Consider the following 18003-nt stretch of genomic DNA (forward strand, 5'->3'; position numbering starts at 1 on the left):
CTTCCCAGCTGACACAGCTGACTTCTCCATTGCTGCCCACTGAGCTGCTGGTTTCAACCAGGCTGATTTAAGCACACCAGTTCAAACAGCAGGCTCAGATTTCTGTCACTCATATTTGCTGAGGTGGGCTCAGGAGCACTCTCACATGTAGGTGAGTGAGCAGACCAGAGTGGCAATAGCCCCTAAGGGTGGGTAGCCCAGAAAAGCTGGGGCAATACATCTGCTACTGGCAGAGCTAATAGCTACATCCAGGAGAGATGGCTCAGCCCGGCTGTTCAGCCTGGAGAAGAGGTGGCTCAGGGGAGACCTCATCACTCTCTACAACTCCCTGAAAGGAGGGTGTAGCCAGGTGGGGGTTGGTCTCTTTTCCCAGATGACTTTCAACAAGACAAGAGGGCATGGTCTTAAGTTGTGCCAGGGGAAGTTTAGGTTAGATATTAGAAAGAATTTCTTTACAGAGAGGGTGATCAAGCATTGGAATGGGCTGCCCAGTGAAGTGGTGGACTCTCTGTCCCTGGAGATATTTAAAAAGAGACTGGATGTGGCACTCAGTGCCATGGGCTGGTAACTGCAGCGGTAGTGGATCAAGGGTTGGACTTGATGATCTCTGAGGTCCCTTCCAACCCAGCCAATTCTATGATTCTATGATTCTATGATTTCAAACTAGCTCCATAGAACTAGCTTATTGCAAACGTCCTCCAGTCTCTCTATGTTACATTGCACCCTGTGAAGACACCTTGGCAACAGAAATCCTTTTCCATACCCTGGAAGGTCATAGCTGCATTAGCCCCTGGATTGCCTTTGTCTTTGCCTTCCCAACAGTGTGAGGTAGTTTGATGCAAGGAAAGAAAAATTTGCACCAGTCTGTGATATTCATACATTGTGAATAATGCTGATGAGCAGAGGGGTGAATAATGGATGAGAGCCAAAGATGCCAGCTAAAAAACCTTGGTATAGATTCAGGTTGTAGCAGACTCTGTCCATTGCCAGTCAGGGTTCAGTCCATTAAAAGCATTTTGGGGGTAAGCCTGCATTGAACAACCTTAGCCACTTAAGCTGGACATGTAAAATAAATTCTGTGATTTCTCACACCATCATCTGTGATACATTCTCATGATTTTTGCTGTGATGATGGAATTATTGTCCTGCAGATGTACTTCCCTAGCTTCCTTTCTTGCTCTGGATAGTGATAAACCAAGGAAGAATGTCTCCCTTTCACAAAGCTGCCACCCTCCTTCACCTCCCTAAGTGGCAGCTAAAGATTATACTTCAACTACAGACTCTTCTCTGACTCTCTGAGGATAAGTACTAATAATTCACCTTTTCCTTGCTGTTGCCTGCAGCAGTCCTCTCAGACCACCCTGTTCCAGAGGGAATGTATTCAAGTGAACTGAATATCAGGTGCAATTAAGTTTGTGCAGGTCTCTAGGAAAATATCCTCACTTGGTAATTCTGATTTGTTTGTTTTGCTCAGGCAGCAGCTATAGTCAACTTTCCATCGAGTTTTTTGATTTAACAGAGAGACAGAGCAATGAAAATAATAGTCACTTAAGCACTCAGATTCCAGTTATAAAAATATAGCTGCTGCCAAGTGAGCAGCTGTTATGCATACACTCTTGTGAACAGAACAATTTATATATGTATTTGCAATGCTGCTTCTATCAGCTCTCTGCCTTATTTTTACACCAGCAGTGATTTTCTGAAAAGGAATAAAATAAATATGTTTGGTAATTAAACTTCAGTTTAAAGTTTTTAGATATAATACTAAAATAAAGTGAATTGGTCTGCTCATAGTTCTGTACATTTTTACTCAAGTTCAAAGTATAAAATCATCTTCTACCATGCAATCATGCATCTGCACATAAATGCCCCTCATTCAACCACCTCCGTATATTATCTGAATCTGTTAGTCCTATCTTGTCATAACCTGTACCTCCATAAGGAATCCATAAAGAAGGTAGTAATGGAATGGAATTCATATTCATACTTACCTACTCTAACTCTACATTAAGCCAGGATTTCCTTGAATGCTATTTTAAAAATAAATTGGATATTAAATCGGAAAATTTCACAGCATATTATAGCTGACTGGAGTCACTAACTTGTGCATAACATTAACATAAAATTTATTTGGAATCTTCTGTTTGAGGGGAAGGCAAAATGTAGTTTGTTTACAGCAGTAATGATGCAAGGTATTATCGAGACATTAATAGGAAGTGTGCTTAACTAGAAAAGGGGAATTTGAGTTTTTCCAAAAGCAAACACACTGGAAATAAAATTCAACCCAAAACATTTTTTTTTCTGAGACCACAGTGAACAAGGGAGCCACCTACACCCTCTGGTTTCAGGGCTGGAGATGTGCCCTCTGTAATGACAACAGGGAAAGAAACATTCAGGTAACAGCTCAGTGATTTATATCTGGTGTTTTCTAGAAAGACTGAGCCAGACTTTGAAGACAAATGGAGTAGCTCTCAGCTTTACACTGTTGTAACTTAAAGCAGAATTTGCTTGTTGGTAGGAGGGGGAATAGAGGGCTTATAACTATGGCACAAAAGTCCTTTGTAAGGTAGACTTGACGTGATTTTTTTTCAATAGGTACAATGTAAGTACTTAGCAGAGTGTCTTTCTCTGGCCCCTTGACATTTAAACAGGAATCTATTAGTCAACTGATGTCATTAGCTAAAGCACATTCTTTCTAAGGATGACACTGACGATCTAATCGATCATCATTATTAAGCTAACATCAATCAACTGCAGGTAGACTACAGCACCTGCCTGATAGATAAAGTTCCTCCACTAAAGTTGGAGACAACAGAGTCTTTTCAATTCCATGCTGGTTTTAAAACTCACAAAATGCTGATGGGCCAAATCCTGCCCCTGATTTCAATAGCGGTGTTATTCCAGGTTTATGCTGGTGTAAGAAATTCAGAGGAAGCTGTTTCCTTGTTTCAGCAATGGGAAGACCATAAAAGTGCCATGGTTGTAGCACAGCAGGTTCAGGAGAAGTAAGATAGTGCTTGCTAGGTACCAAAGGCAAAATTTTTTAACAAACATCAGCTTAAGATAGCATTAGTCTAATACAGTGAAATAAGACCTTAAATTCCCAATCCTTTTCATAGTAAGTTTTAGCAAAAAGAAAGGCACAAACTAGAAATAAAATGAATGTCGGTCCAGGCACTCATTCATCCAGTACTGACTTTATTCACTGTAATCCCTTGGTTTTTTGAAGCTATTTTATAGACAATTTTATACACATGTTGAGCAAAGTTGAGAACTACTGTGATTACATCAACTGGTTTCGGGGAACAGGAGATCACCAGCTTCTGAGCGGATTCTTTTCTCCCTTTGCTGATGGGAAAGGAGTGAATCACCACAGAGTGGGTGTGGAAGGACGATGACCTCCACCAAGGTGATGACTTCCAGCAGTAAACAAGTGTGAGGAAAGAGGTAAGCTTTGCCAGGAAAAGGGCAGGCAGCCATTATCCTCTTCAAGGAATGAAAAAGAAGCAGAGTTTAGAACACTTCTTTAGTCACTATCTGGTTACCCATCTTCCTCTCTGATAATGTAGGACTGATTTCCACAGGGCTAAGCACCTCCTAGACTGCACTTTCCTCATGGCAGAAATCTGGCACCCAGCTTGGTCTGGGAGGATCATTACACCCTGGAGCTGCTAAATACACAGAGCCACAACAATCCACATTGCCAAGCCCAGGCTCAGGAAGATCCACCACCTCTGAGTTTTTAAAGGGTACCCAGATAGAGAAGAAGCCCCTGACCACTAGGAAAAGTGATGTGCATATGCCCTTCTGAAATGGGTCTCTGCTCTCTGAAGAATTACTTGCCCATTTCAAAGACCCCATGCCCTGGTGGCTACCATCGGGGCAGCAGCAAGGTCATTTCCCTCCTCGTAGCAGTGAGACTGGGACAGGCAGAGCCCGTGCTGTGGGGAGGAGATGTCATACCAGCCTCTGAAAGACAGGAGTGAAAGAGAGAGGAGAAGCAAGCCAAGATGGGGGTGCCTGTCAGGTCTGCCTCATCCCTGTCAGATGTCAGCTGCCTCCACTGCTTCTAACTATAAATGTGACAGATAGGTGCCTCATGCCAATGAGTGGTTCTAATCATACATGATGAAAGGATCTGAGATTATGGTGCTGTCAGTGGATTCTGTGTCAAACTGGAAATTTATATTTAGTATTTACCTCACTTGAAGTCACTTAAGCTATTACTGCAGTTCTTAGCCAGTTCTGGGCCCTGCCCCCTCTGCCCTTCCATATGACTGAGGTGTTGTGGAAGTGATATTCAAAAGAGTCTGTGGAAGGCAGTGATCCAGCCTATAACGAGATTCAATAGCTTTTGGGTATCTCAAAGCTCCTTCAGAGCTTGTGCCCACTAAGTAAATGGAAAACACTTTATCCTGACCCAATCCCTTGAACAGCTTTAAGTGATTACAGGAGGACAAGGTGCCAAAGATTTGGGCAGATTGAAGAGGTCAGCAGTGAATTGTGATGTAAATTACCATGAATCCATCAGCTTCTGTGAGCTGCATTGCTTTGAACCCAGTAAAGACTCAGCCAGGCTTTATCTGACAGACTGACAGACAGACTGAGCTCTGTGCCACAGCTTAATGGAAGAGGAAAATCTAAAACAGTGCCAGTAAGAATGTTCTTTGGGTTACATATGCAAAGAACAAGAGGGTAGATTTTTGAAGAGCGTAGACTCATCACCAGCTCACACTCATACACAGATGCAGGATGGCCATAGTCAAGATACCTGGTCCAAGTGTGACCTACTTCTGTTCCAGATTCAGGACGAGCTGTCCAGCTATCCACACTTCTCCATCAGCCCAACTGTAACTACCCTAGGATAATCTTGTCACTGTTACATTACTGAGATGGCTCAAGAGCTACAGTGCTCTAGGATGGATGAGTTCTCACCAGGCTGAATCTTGTCCCAGAGTAATTTCCTTTCAGTGAACTCTGATAGCACCTCTGGGCATCATTCATTTAGAGAATGCTTTAGTCTGAAGGAAAAAGGATGAAGCAACAAAAACAAAGTTCCACTTTAATGAAATCAAATCCACTGAGACAAGAGGCAGATCATCAAACAGCCAAATATCTCTGTGTGTATTTCTGCAGGCAGAGATGAGCTCTTCTCCCAGTTAAAAATCATAACCTGTCTATTTCTCTGTTGGGCTCGGCACACCATGGTCATCAGCAAACTATGGAAACTCTGTGGTTCAGAAATTGTGTATTTAAAGCTGAAGCAAAGAGAATAAGGCTGGAGTCTCTTTCTCAACAATCCTGCCAGCATTAACAGTTCACTATTCTACTCCTTGATGGCCAACTATGGCAGCAGACTATGGGGCCAGCACAGAGGCTCAAGCCAGGAGAAGCCAACTGAGAGTCAACCATACAGTAAAATTTTGGTAATATATATCAGTGGCAATAGATCTACAAGTGTGATCCATACGTATTCTGTTTTATGCAAATATCTGCACAAGCAAGAGTTGGAACCTTTCACCCTGTTCCCGAAATTATTCTTGGCTTTGCAATAGACTCAACAGTTAATCAGCAAATGAGGTCACAACCTACTGGGACATGGCTATAAATTATGTGCCTGACAGATTTTAAATTTGGCCCTAAATACCATATGTATTTAACATAGATATCTCATGGCAACCAGCTCACAGCACTCAATTCTGTATGCTGTGTACAATGTTTCTTAATCTGTACATGAAAAGTCACTTGCTGGTTTCCAAATACACTTCCCACTTACCTGATTTTTCTACCCCTGTATAGCATCATAAATTTTGTATCTGCATACACCAAATTGTGGGCTCATTTCCAGTTTACCATTTTCATATCACTCATTATTTTTAATGTTACAAAATGGCAGTGCTGGAATTATGACTTTAAATAATCAAAGTTACCATCGGCATGTAAAGTACTCTGTTTTCATGAATTGTGCTGATAAATATTTATTTAGTCGACAGCAGAAGTAAAAAATCTATTCTAACTACATCAAATTTACTATATCCTGGACTATTAATACTTAATTCGCATGGCTCCATCTGAATAATAATAACAAAAAAATACCAAAAAAAAAACCAACTAAGAAGTTTCACATTCATTTACTGGTGGAAATACAAATGTAACCACAGTAAGTAATCCTATTAAGTTCTCAATTTAAAATGCTTGATAACATTAGTTCATAATCAGACAGTTTTTGTCTAACAGACTGGCTCAACATATCTTAAAACACCTGCAAGACTGAGAATTTTCCTGTAAGAAAAATTATCTGTTTACATCTGGAAATTGTCTGCTCCAAGTCTAGACATAACTTTACAGAAGAAGTCTTAATAGAAACTTTTTTATGTGCCTTGGCTTCTTTCAAGAAGAGGAGATGCTGCTTGCTCTGACCTTTCTCAGAATATTGCAGCCTACCTATACCTCAAAGGCTCAAGCTGGCTCTTGCAATACCTACTTCTGGAAGAGAAGGTGTGTAGTACCCAACAGAAATAAATAGTAACCTTGTCTTTAAATACATCCATAACTTCTTCCAGTGATCTAATGGTTTTCTCTTCCCTATCTAGGGTTGGAGGTGTGCAGAACTGACCTATCTGTTCCATCCTGTGCAAGTTTTACTGTCGTTCTCCCAACCCAAACATAAAGTTTCCCAGATTCACTGGGCACATTAAGCACTAATCTGCCTTTTAAGAAATGGGGGAGACTTGGTTCTCATTTATAGCCACAGAAATTCGGAATAAATCAAACAGGTGTCTCTTTGTATCCTGAAGTTAATAAATCCTCTAGAGCTCCCTTCTGAGCTGACTCCTTGTTCAAACCCAGTTTCCCTTTTCTCACACATCATCATGGTGTTCAGAAACGTTTTTTGATATCTGAACAAAATTTTATGTACAAACTCACAATACACAGTGCTTTACAAAAAATAAAACTGCAACTTTTTTGGATTGTTTGCTTCCTTCCTGGTTAGTGTAAAGACATGCAATGGATAGGAAAGTCCCCACCAGCTTTTTCAAAGTATAGGTGGAAAAAAGCAAACTTTTCAAAAGCTTTTTCCTCATTGAACATCAGGGCCTAACTCCTTTGCTCACAGGGGCTAGTTTGTGCTCATCTGTGAAATGGCATTGCAGAACAGTGAATTAAAACTACTTCAAGCACCAGTATTTTCTAAAGCTTGCAAAAGAAATTACAAGAAATGGGGTATTCAAAAGAAAGGCAATACCAAGACTTTGGTTACCATCTAGAAACCACAATTCAATGCACAGGTCTACAGGTCATATTTCTTGACCTCTCATCAGGAATCCTCACTTATCCTGCAAGCATTTCTGAGTCACATCAAGCTGAGGCTTCCTGCAATCCTCTTAGCTCAGATTTTTTAGCATGTGTCTTCACTCTCCACCACTACCCTCCTTAAATTTGTCCTTATATACTCTTACTCCAAGAATGCCTATAAAATTCAAACCAAGTCCCCTGTTGCCCTGAGGCTGAGCATACGGAGTTTTGCTGCTTGTCAGTTCCAAGATGCTGAGTCTTAAGATGCCTGCATCTTCTGGGGATCTTGCTCTAAAACACTGTATTTGGAGGCTGCCATAGAAATAAGAGGCTCAGTCATGGAGAAAAAAAACAAGGAAAAGAAAAACAAAGACAATAAGAAGATAGTCATGCAAAGAAGATTTAGGCCAGCAGCATCAGAACTGTTTTACAAGCATTAACTGCTCATTAAAGTAGGGCTTCTACCTTTACTTTTGGCAAGATACCAAAATATACTGATACATATTTATAATTTCTTTCTTATCGAACTGAATGTAAGTAAAATGTTAGGGTTTATGCCTTCTCTCTTCTGATGCTCCTGAATATACAGTAGAAATGTAGAACAGGAAGATAACCTGAAAAGAGGTAACAAAAATATCAGACAAACATATGATGAAAAAGGAAAGCAAATGTATCCTTTAAAGACTACCAAAGTTTGTGGTTTTTTTTAAATTGTACTAGCATTGCATGTAATAAATGTTAATTGCCAGTAGAGTTTATATCATCAAATGTTAATGCATGTAAGATACAGAAATTATAACAGACTTGTCCAAAATTTTCCTCTAGGGCTTCTTCTGATTAATCTTTGCATGCAAGTGACTTACTAATTAAAGACAAGTGGAGCTTTTGTGGTACTGTTAAAATAAAGCATGCCAGTGTTGTCATCAGCTTATATAAATCAGTTCATAAGCCTCATTCTTCATTCTTTTGCATTAATGATGTATGTGTATAGTACCAGTGACATCACTAGGTTTATCACCAGCAAGAATTTAGAATTTATGCTAATAGAGAAGAAAATCAGGCCCATCAAATTTAGTGTACTTCTCATGCTGTATAACAACCAGGCTCTATGCAATTTTTTCCAGGAGTAAAGCAAGTGGTGAAACGTTCATAAATGTGACACAGAAACATCACTTATCGTGAAGTTTGATCCAAAATCCAGCAAAACAAATGGAAAGGCTGTCTTGATAGAATTATAGAATGGTTTGAGTTGGAAGGGACCTTAAGTTCTCTTGGATTTCTTTCCTTTAATACTTTGGTGTGGTGCTCCTTTCTAGGTCTTTGGGCAGAAGCTTATGAGACCTCTTAGAGAGCAGGCCATACAGCAAAGGGAAAAAAAAGGTCAATGATCCCAACATTTTTTAAATTAAAATTACAAATAGTGGTGGTATACTTGTCTCCAGTGATTTAGACTGGGATCTCTAAAAGGGATTCTTCTTTTTCTGGCTATGGAAGAGCTGGCTGCAGTTTTCTGCCAGACAGAAGATGAATCCAGAGAGTGTCGTAAATATCAGGCTCCACTTGGAAGGAATAGAGGATGGGGAAGACAAGAAAAGTCCTAATGAAATCAGTGGTCGGTATTACATTTTTTAAGGAGAATAAAAGCCCTATAATTTTTACCTTTCTAATGAACCTAAACATGAGGCACACTAGTCAGTTTCTGAACATGTTTACTCAGTGTCCTGTGCAGCCCCCAGCTGTGACCATACCTCTGGGAGCAGTCAACTGGAGGTAACTGGGGTGCTTACTGGAAAGTAAGGGTGTTTAGTTTGAAATTCCCACCCTGAATAAGGCCAGGAGTGAATATGAACACCCTTCAACTGCTCTTCTTGAGCATCCTAAAAAGAAGACAAGGGGTGTCCCATGTAATTTTTCCCTTTCAGACTGGTGTATTTTGTAGTAGGTGTTCAGAGAGACAGAGACTGGGTGGCAGCTGGACTGCCAGGAAACTCCCATGGTGGGACATCAAGTGACAGGTTGTGACACCCCAACTGGGTGACAGGCCATCTGTGTTTGGTGCCTCCTTGCGTGGGTATTTCATTATTTGCACAAAGCAGGAAAAGGGGAACAGGAGAACCTTTTCCCATCTTCTCGTGTCTACCTCATCACTTAAAAAAAATCCATGGATTAAAAACTCTTGGAAACAGTGAGAGATGTGGGCTTCAAAACTGCTTTGAAAGGGTTAAAACTGAACCAGTATCTCCCATACTGTGGAGTTGTGTGCCCCTGAGTTACTGGTCAAAGCACAACTTACTGCCACAAAGATTTATGGTTCCATGAAAGGTAAAGGAGAATTACACATGTTTCAACCCAAATCAAATATGTTCCTCATTTTTGCCAGGCATAAATTAATTATGCAGACCTAATTTTTAATATTAGCCAATGTCTTTATTTCTGGAGTATCCTTACTCAAGAAACCTGAGCCCACAGAAGATAACAAAAACATTTAGAAGCAAGAAAATAGGAAACATATTTATCTGGTATAACTTTCAATATTGCCTTCTACAGGGTGCTAAAAGCATTAACTATTACAAGGGTTTGCTTGTTCAAAGCACTGTTTTAATACTACCTTAGTAAAACTAGTAATGATTAATAAATAGCTAAATAGTAGCAGAACTCTAGTAAAGAAAAAAAAACACAGAAATTCACTAGTCAGTGGGTAAATTTACTGCTTCTTTGGTGTTCAACACAGGCCAATGCTAGGAAGGTAAACCCTACAGTCAGAGTAGAAGGTGAAATGCACTTACTTGCTCTGACATTTGACACCTCACTGCTACCAGCTGCTAAACTGCATAAGAAAAAATTGCCAAGAAGAAAAAGGCCACGGTGTCAATATAAGAAGGACTTTCAGTACAGCTGAAGAAAATGGTAGTGGGCAGAATGATGTAAGGACTGTCCTTTGTCACTAAAGCAAAACCAAAGCAAGGACCCCAGGGGAAGCTCTCCAAAAGCCACGTAATCCCTCCCAGGAGCACACTCAGGTCTGTCAAGCATCCACCTAGATGGATGGTCCTGTTGAAGGCTGCTCCTGACCTTTTCCCTCAGCCAGTCAGAACTCCCTTTCCAGAGCAAACATGCTTACTAACAGCTATGTTTGCCTTGCTCCTGAAATTCAGCAAGAATTGCCATGTCCTTAGAGCATTCAGAAACTGCTGTGGCTACTGATGTGGCTGGATTCTAATCCAGCCCCCAGATCCATGGATGTGGACTGTGGAGCTGGCAGGCAGCTAACAGCTGATCTTGGAGCCACTGCTAGTAGAAAGTGTCTTTACTGGAGAAATTTCCCTTGTTTGTTTATTTATTTACCTATTTTGATTTGATGTGCGAATGTGTCTCTAAGCACTCTGGCAGTAATTAAATTTACAATCCCTATAGGGTTGTTATGTGAATTATGCCAATGTAAGTATTGACAAGGTGCCCATAAACCTGCACTGTTCCAGCACACAAAATGAACGTGTGTGTCATGCTGAAGGAGTTGTGCTGTTGTTGGTGTATGCTCACCTCCCACATAAAATGCCATTATACCTGTGAAATGACACTTGAAAGTGTGTTAGCACTTAACCAGAAATATTTTCAAAATAACACTTGAGCATAAGAACCCTTAACTGCTGGAAAGTTTTCCCTAATTTCCTGCTAACATTTACTTGCTAGAGAAGCCTGCTTCCCAAACAGATTGCAAGATCCACTGGCTGAGCTGAATGCCCAGACTATGAATGCTTTTAAATAAGATCTTGACATTTCTCATTCTGACCCTGATTAACCTGATGCTCTCCAATTCTACTTCCTGAAAATATGTTTTATTGAAAAGAAAGAGAGAAAAAAAAATTAAAAACCTCCTGCAAATATGTATAGGTCACCAATATCATGTTAAAGAGAAGATGCTGAGAACATTAATGTTGCAGAGGAAAGCATTTAAGAAAATGCTTGAATTAAAGTTTCCTGTGGAGAAAGTGGTGTGTGACTGTGGTACTGAAGATGGTCATAGGGCAGTCAAGGGGGGATATGATAACCCTCTGTACAGGGATCATACAGGAAACTTAATAATGTAAAGCTTCCAACCATGATATTCCTCTCAGTTGTTTTATGTGTAAATTTCATAGCTCTGTCTTTTTTTTTTTTTTTCCCTCTTTAAAGCAAGTGGAAATGCTGTGCTGTTTCACAGTGACACCGTCAGCAGCACCACAGCCACTACTGAGTCACCTGACAAGACAGGAACAAGCATGGTTTGTAGAAAACTCACCTTCTCCAGACCCACCTGAGCTGCAGCTTCTGGTCAAGCCGTGATTCGGCCCTGCAACAGGAGAACAGGAGAGCTGAGGGAGAACCAGAATCTCAGTCCAAGTGTTTCACAAGTAAGCACTGGTATGAAACCTGCACTGGGTCTGGCTGGAGTTAGCATGGATGGAGTTAGCATTCTTCATAGCAGCCTACTGTATGGTGCTTTGGTTTGGATTTGTGACTAAAACAGTGTTGGTAACACAACAATCTTTTAGCTATTGCTGAGCAATGATTGCACCACATCAAGGCTTTCTCTGTTCCTCACTCTGCCACCCCAGGAACTAGGCTGGGGCGGGCAAGATGCTGGGAGGGGACACAGCCAAGACAGCTGACTCAGTTACCCAAAAGGATATTCTGAGCCATATAACATCATACTCAGCACTAAAACATGGAAAGACTAGTTTGCAAGTGGCTACTTTTCAAAGTAGCCCTTACTCAAAGATTATCTGGGCATCTTGGGAATGATAGCCTTTGCATCACTTCGGTTTTTTCTTATTTAATTTTTTTTCTCTTTCTTTCACTTACTAAACTGCATTTATCTCTTCTCATTGCTTTTCTCATTTTAACTCTTCCAGTTCCCTCCCTGATCAGACTGAGGGGAGGAAGTGAGTGAGCAGCTGGGTGGGGGCTTAGTAACCAGCCAGGATCAACCCACCACAGCAGATCCTTGATCCAGCTTGATTTTCCTGTTGCTGGCAGCAGTTTGTGTGTATCAGTGCTGGACAGAAGGAGGTCATTCATCATGTGCACCACCACAACAACAGTGCCAAGAAAAACAACACTATTGGTGCTGTAAAATCAGCAGGGAGAATCCACCTTGCTGGCTTTTACTCAAAGAAGTTATTGAATCTGATCAAGATACTCCTCTGGCCAGTACAGAAAAAAAACACAGCCCTCTGCTACCTGAATCCAGGAGTTTTACTAACCAGCAAATATGTGGTTGTTACCAACTAAAGAAAATCTTAGTTCTTCTCTTCAAACCTGTAACTTCGATACAAGGTTTAAATGTCAGAGCTTGTCACATCTGCTTTTGTCTGCCACAGGCTAGTCCTGCAATAGAAATGTCTTCATACTCTTCTGTGCTTAGAAAAGAGTTTGAGTAGACCTGACATTTTCCTGACCACAGACTGTGATGACTAACAACAGCATTTATGTCATGTCCTAACTTGCAGTTTGACAACTGTTAAAAAATTCAAGAATGGTTGTGCTTCAAAATGGAAGAAATCCCAAGCCATGATACAATTTCTTAGTCACACTGTTACCCTAGGATATGAGTTTCCACAGGGATTAGAAGGTGATTTGATTTGTTTGATTCCAGTAATGCTATTAAAACCTCTTATTTACTTGAATCAGCTCATTATTTGGTCTGTATTTGTTTTGAAATTTACATTTCAAAAATTAATTAAAGGGTTCTGTGCAGAGCTCCCATAGCCAAGAGCAGTGGCTGATGGTGACATCTCAATAACAGAGTCTTTGTGATATCTCCACCACCACAAGAATGTAGCAGGCATCACTCCCAGACTGTCTCCTATCTGATGACCTCAAGATCCAGGCACTGATAGAAACCATTGCCAGGACTTAATTACCAACCAACAACAAAAAAGAAGCAACTGTAGAAGTTTCCTATAGCTGTGCAGAATTCTGAATTACCTAATAATAAGTTATTAGCCTTGATTTCTTCTTTGTAAGAGTGCCATAATCTGTCATTTTCTGAATTTGGGTAGATTTTCTTTGTTAGTATGATCCCCACAAAAATTAGCCCCTTTTAATATGGAAAGAAAATACTCAAAAAGTAGCCACGTTTTGAAGGTTTGGGACATTCTGAATATGATTTAATGGCAAGCATGGAAAACAAATGAGTGTCATAAGTAGTCCCCAGGGATTTCCAAATGCCATAAGCAGACAGAGAGTTATTGATTGTTGCTTAACACGCCTGTAGAAAATAACAGGGTAACAACATCTGTGCTGTGGTTAATAAAGTTATTCCATTTGTTGTGCCAGCACCAATATTTGGACATGTCCAGAGCTGAAGCCTCATTATTTGTAATGCCAGCTCCACTGTAACCAGAAGGGAAGGCAAGGAGGCTCCTGAGCCCTTGTGCTTTTGCTGTCTCCCACCAAAATTGTGAAGCAGTTTGAGGAAGAAAAGCCAAATCAATAAGTAATTATTTTACAGCCCTCACCACTCTTTGCCCGTGTCAACTAATTGAACTAATAAATAATTCATGGGTTTCTTGCTACCTCGCTGGAGACTGGAGGCAGTTTCCTCAAATGTGTCATCACTATTGATAAAGAGGTGACAGGGATGATCTTTCCTCACCTCCTTTCAGTCACAAGTGTCCTCTTGAATTTGGCAGTGGTAGTTCAGGGTCTCTCTGCCAAGCTGAACAGGGCTGGCAGGCAATGAAGGAGGCCCAGGGTGCCCAGACTGACAAATAATAGGGTGTCACCTGTGTCCAGTCCACTCCTAACAAGACAAGCTCACCAGAAGGCTCACGTGCATGGTCCCGACTCCTGCCCATCTATCTCTAATGTAGCTCATGTGGAAGATGCCAACTGGGGAGTGCCAGGAAACTGCTGGGTCTCTGGGCTCCCTCAGAGTGTCAGGACAAGCCCTGGCAGCCCGTCTTGTCCCAGCCCATCTTGTCCCAGCCCAGCCAGGGGCACCGGGGCAGCCCCAGCCCTTGGCATCGGGCACCTCCCTGGGGATGGGGTGAGGCTGGGACTTAGTGTCAGGCTGTGGGTGGGTGGGGGTCAGGATCAGGCCAAGTGAGGGCATCCAGGGTCAGACACAGCCCAGGATGGAGCCAGCTGCACGTGGATGTGGGAATGGAGCAAATAGCTGGGAGGGAAGCAGCAGAACAACAGGTGGCAGCATCCAAAACATAATTCAGTGAGTAGGTCACGGGGTAAACCCACAGAAATTCTGCCACTGACTTCAGCCCAGAACTCCAAGTGGCTTTAGGTCCACCAGCATGAGTAAGGTGTCACTTTAGGGCTGTTACAAATCCATTTGAACTTTCAATTAAATATTGCCTCTGGCCCCCACCAACACCTCACTTCCTGCTGTATTCTCATGCTTGTACCTGTAAGCACCCAGCAGGGATAAGCTGTCATTGATCTACTAGCTTAAATAGCAGTTGCTTAGATTTACATCTCTATGAGAGTCCACTCTCAGAATTTGGCAGCTAGATGAAGAAAGAGCTATTCTGAATATCTGAATATCTGAAATATTCTATGTTTTAAAATTGAAATGTCTTTGTGTTCTAAATCTAAGTATGTATTATTAAGTCTATTATCAGCTGTAGTTTACTAGTAAGGCAATAGGACTTGTGAAAAGGAAGATTAGGATGCAGTTCTGGTAAATCATAAACCACTTCAGGACTGACAATATTCGGCACTTTTACCTCCTGCAGTACTATGTAATAGCAAATTGGTTAATCAGCACAGGAAATGCACAAGTTCTCTGTGAATTATTTAATTTAGAAGTGACAGGAAAAGTATACTAATGAGTGACACTACAATATAATGCCCTCGTGGTGAGACCCCCTGTAGTTTAATGAATTAACATTGCTACCAGAATCTTTGCTTTAGAATTACATATTTAATTTTATTGTGTTAAACATGGCACTTCTTTATCATTATTAATGGCATTATTAATTTTAGATTTCGGTCTCAACACAAGCAATGGGACAATCTAATCAAAAGCAGCTTCCAGGATACATGCTCTTTACATGAAGACTGCACAGTGTTTCACTCTGCATTCCCCCAATTCCCTGGGTTTTTTTGTCTGGTCTTGACACAACTACAAGCATAAGCCACAAGAGAGTCAGCATCCAAAGGGCAGGAGACTGTGGAGACTCATTAGGTGATTCATGTGGCTCAGTCCTCTGCAAAGCATCCAGAAGCCAGGGTGAGAAGGGACCTCTAAGAGATCACCTCATCCAACCACCCTTTAAAGACAGGACCCCAGACTGGGTTATCCAGGACTCTGCCAAGCCCAGGCAAGAGTGCCTCTCTCTTGTACTGAGGGAGATGCCAACACTTCTCTGGGCATCTTTTCCCACAGTTTTCGACTCTTCTCATGGTGAAGATTTTTTTTCTTATATTCGGGGTTTCACCCAAAATAACTTGTGTCCATTGTTCTGTGTACTGCTGCTGTGCACACCTTTTTTCCAGCTTACAGGGCACCAGATTACTAAGTACTGCAAATCTGCACAGTTCTGCTAACTCTGACCATCTGCAAAGGCAATTTACTGGCATGAGGGGCTTTGATTTCTCTACACTAGCATGAGATAAGAACAAGTTCCCTTGGGAGTCTCAACATGAGAGGGACCAGATACTATGAATATGGGTATCAAACTGAAGCATCCTTCCTTGAAGCATCTCTTCAGACAATGTGTAGCAGGGGCATCTAGCCTAGAGCCTTTAGGATACAGCCAGCCAGCCTGAATACAAACCCATCTTTGGCAAAAGACCCAGAAACATCCATTCTCATGAGCACATACATGGTTTTTGTCACTTTTGTTCATGTGACAGAGGCTGTCAGATTACACAACATAGAAATCACCCCCCACATGAAGCCCACAAGACCTTCCACACAGCACCTTTCTTCAAATTCATCTTGTATTTTACCCAGCCTCTACTTTCTACCAACCTTCCCCCGGCCTGTGTCACTGTTTAAATATGTTTCCTGCTTTGGGGTTTAGAGTCTTGGGGGTTGTTCTGGCGGTTTGTTTGATTTAGTTGTTTGGTTTTGTTGGACGGATTTGGTTGTTTTGGGTTTGGTGGGGTTTTTTTGTTGGTTTGGGTTGTTTTTTGGTTTTTATTTGGTTGGTTGAGGGGTTTTTTTTTGGGGGGGGAACAGTTCTTGATTGTTTGCAGAGTTAAAGCTTGGTTTAGGAATAGATGTCTTTGACTACTTATCAAATTCCAGCCAACTACAGCAAGATGAGTAGAAAGGTCTTCCAGCACAGGAAAGGAAGGAGACTTTTTCCAGATGCAGAGAATACAGAGAAGGAATCAGGAGGCAAAGGAGCTGTCAGAGCATTCATTAATGGCCACAGTGTCAGTAGTTCCTCAAAGGTTGTGACCTAAGTGCAGAAGAAGAAAACTGAAAACTAAGAAATAAAAAGGCTAGGAAAACCCATTTTGGAGATTCACCTGTAACACTGTCCCTCCACACTCAATCACCTTAGACAAAGTAATTACATGTGAAGTGCAACAAAGAAATAGACATAGATTCCTGTTTTATTAAAGAGATGTGGCATGGGTCTGATTTTCTTTGCTCTAGAGTGTGGAAACAACTGAGCTCAAACCAGGCAATAGGAAAAACAAGCACATAAAACTATTCTTAAGGTTAGCTAGAGAAAATTCTATTTGAATTAAACCTACATAGCATGGGTGAACATGACAGCTCCGTACCCATGCCAAACACACTCTGAAAATCCACTTTTTAGAAATGTAACTTATACTGACAAAGAGGAAATACCACACTTGGGAATTGATAAATTCTCATTTACCTGAAACTGCAGACAGTGGTCTCAGGTCTCTTCAGACTTTTTGGCACAAATCACTCACTTTAAAATTCTAAAAATATAAATTCTCAGTGTCTCACGTATCCTCCCAAAGTGGGAGTGGGGACTGAGATCACAGCATCAGATGGGGCCACTCCTTGATTTTGAGCTTCCTGGATGTGCAGGAAAACACTGCCCAGGGCCTGGGAAAGTAACCCATGTTCTGGTTTTCTCTACCTTTACTTCCCCCAAAAGTCAAGATTCCCCCTTCTAGTCCATGATGTTTAACTTTGTGAATTTCATTTACTGACGTCTTGCAAATGCTTTTTTAAAATTCAGTACAAGACTTTGTGAAAATGTGAAGCCAGCCAAGTCTGAATAAAAGCTCGGACCTAAACTGGAAAGAGTATAATTTTTTAAAAGTTCTATTTAACCTAGCAATTACCAGAAAAATGGAATCAAAACCAGTCTTTTCTGCACCTCCCCAGCAGAAAACACCAACTAACATGGAACACTTTTGAAGACCAGATTTGATGTAGTCTCATTAGAGTTAAATGATTTTAAAATATATTGCACGACCTACAACATGGAAAATTTTATAAAAACTGCTAAAAAACCCTAATTAATAGGAAAACTTCTTGCACAGCTAAATCATTTACCCAGGAATCCCTTTATTGGGAAGAGAATAAGATGACAACATCTCTAAACAGTTTCTGTCACATTCATAGAGTAGAAAACCTCCCAAAAACACTACTAACATCTGGCTGGCACTATGAACAGAGGCAACCTCCATCTGTATTAAAAACTAAAAATGCTGCAACAGCTGCTGGTACTGTTAATGTTATAGATGTAAGCTAAGAAAAATATTTAAACA

Source organism: Heliangelus exortis, chromosome 2, assembly GCF_036169615.1.
Source record: "Heliangelus exortis chromosome 2, bHelExo1.hap1, whole genome shotgun sequence".
Lineage (NCBI taxonomy): Eukaryota > Metazoa > Chordata > Aves > Apodiformes > Trochilidae > Heliangelus > Heliangelus exortis.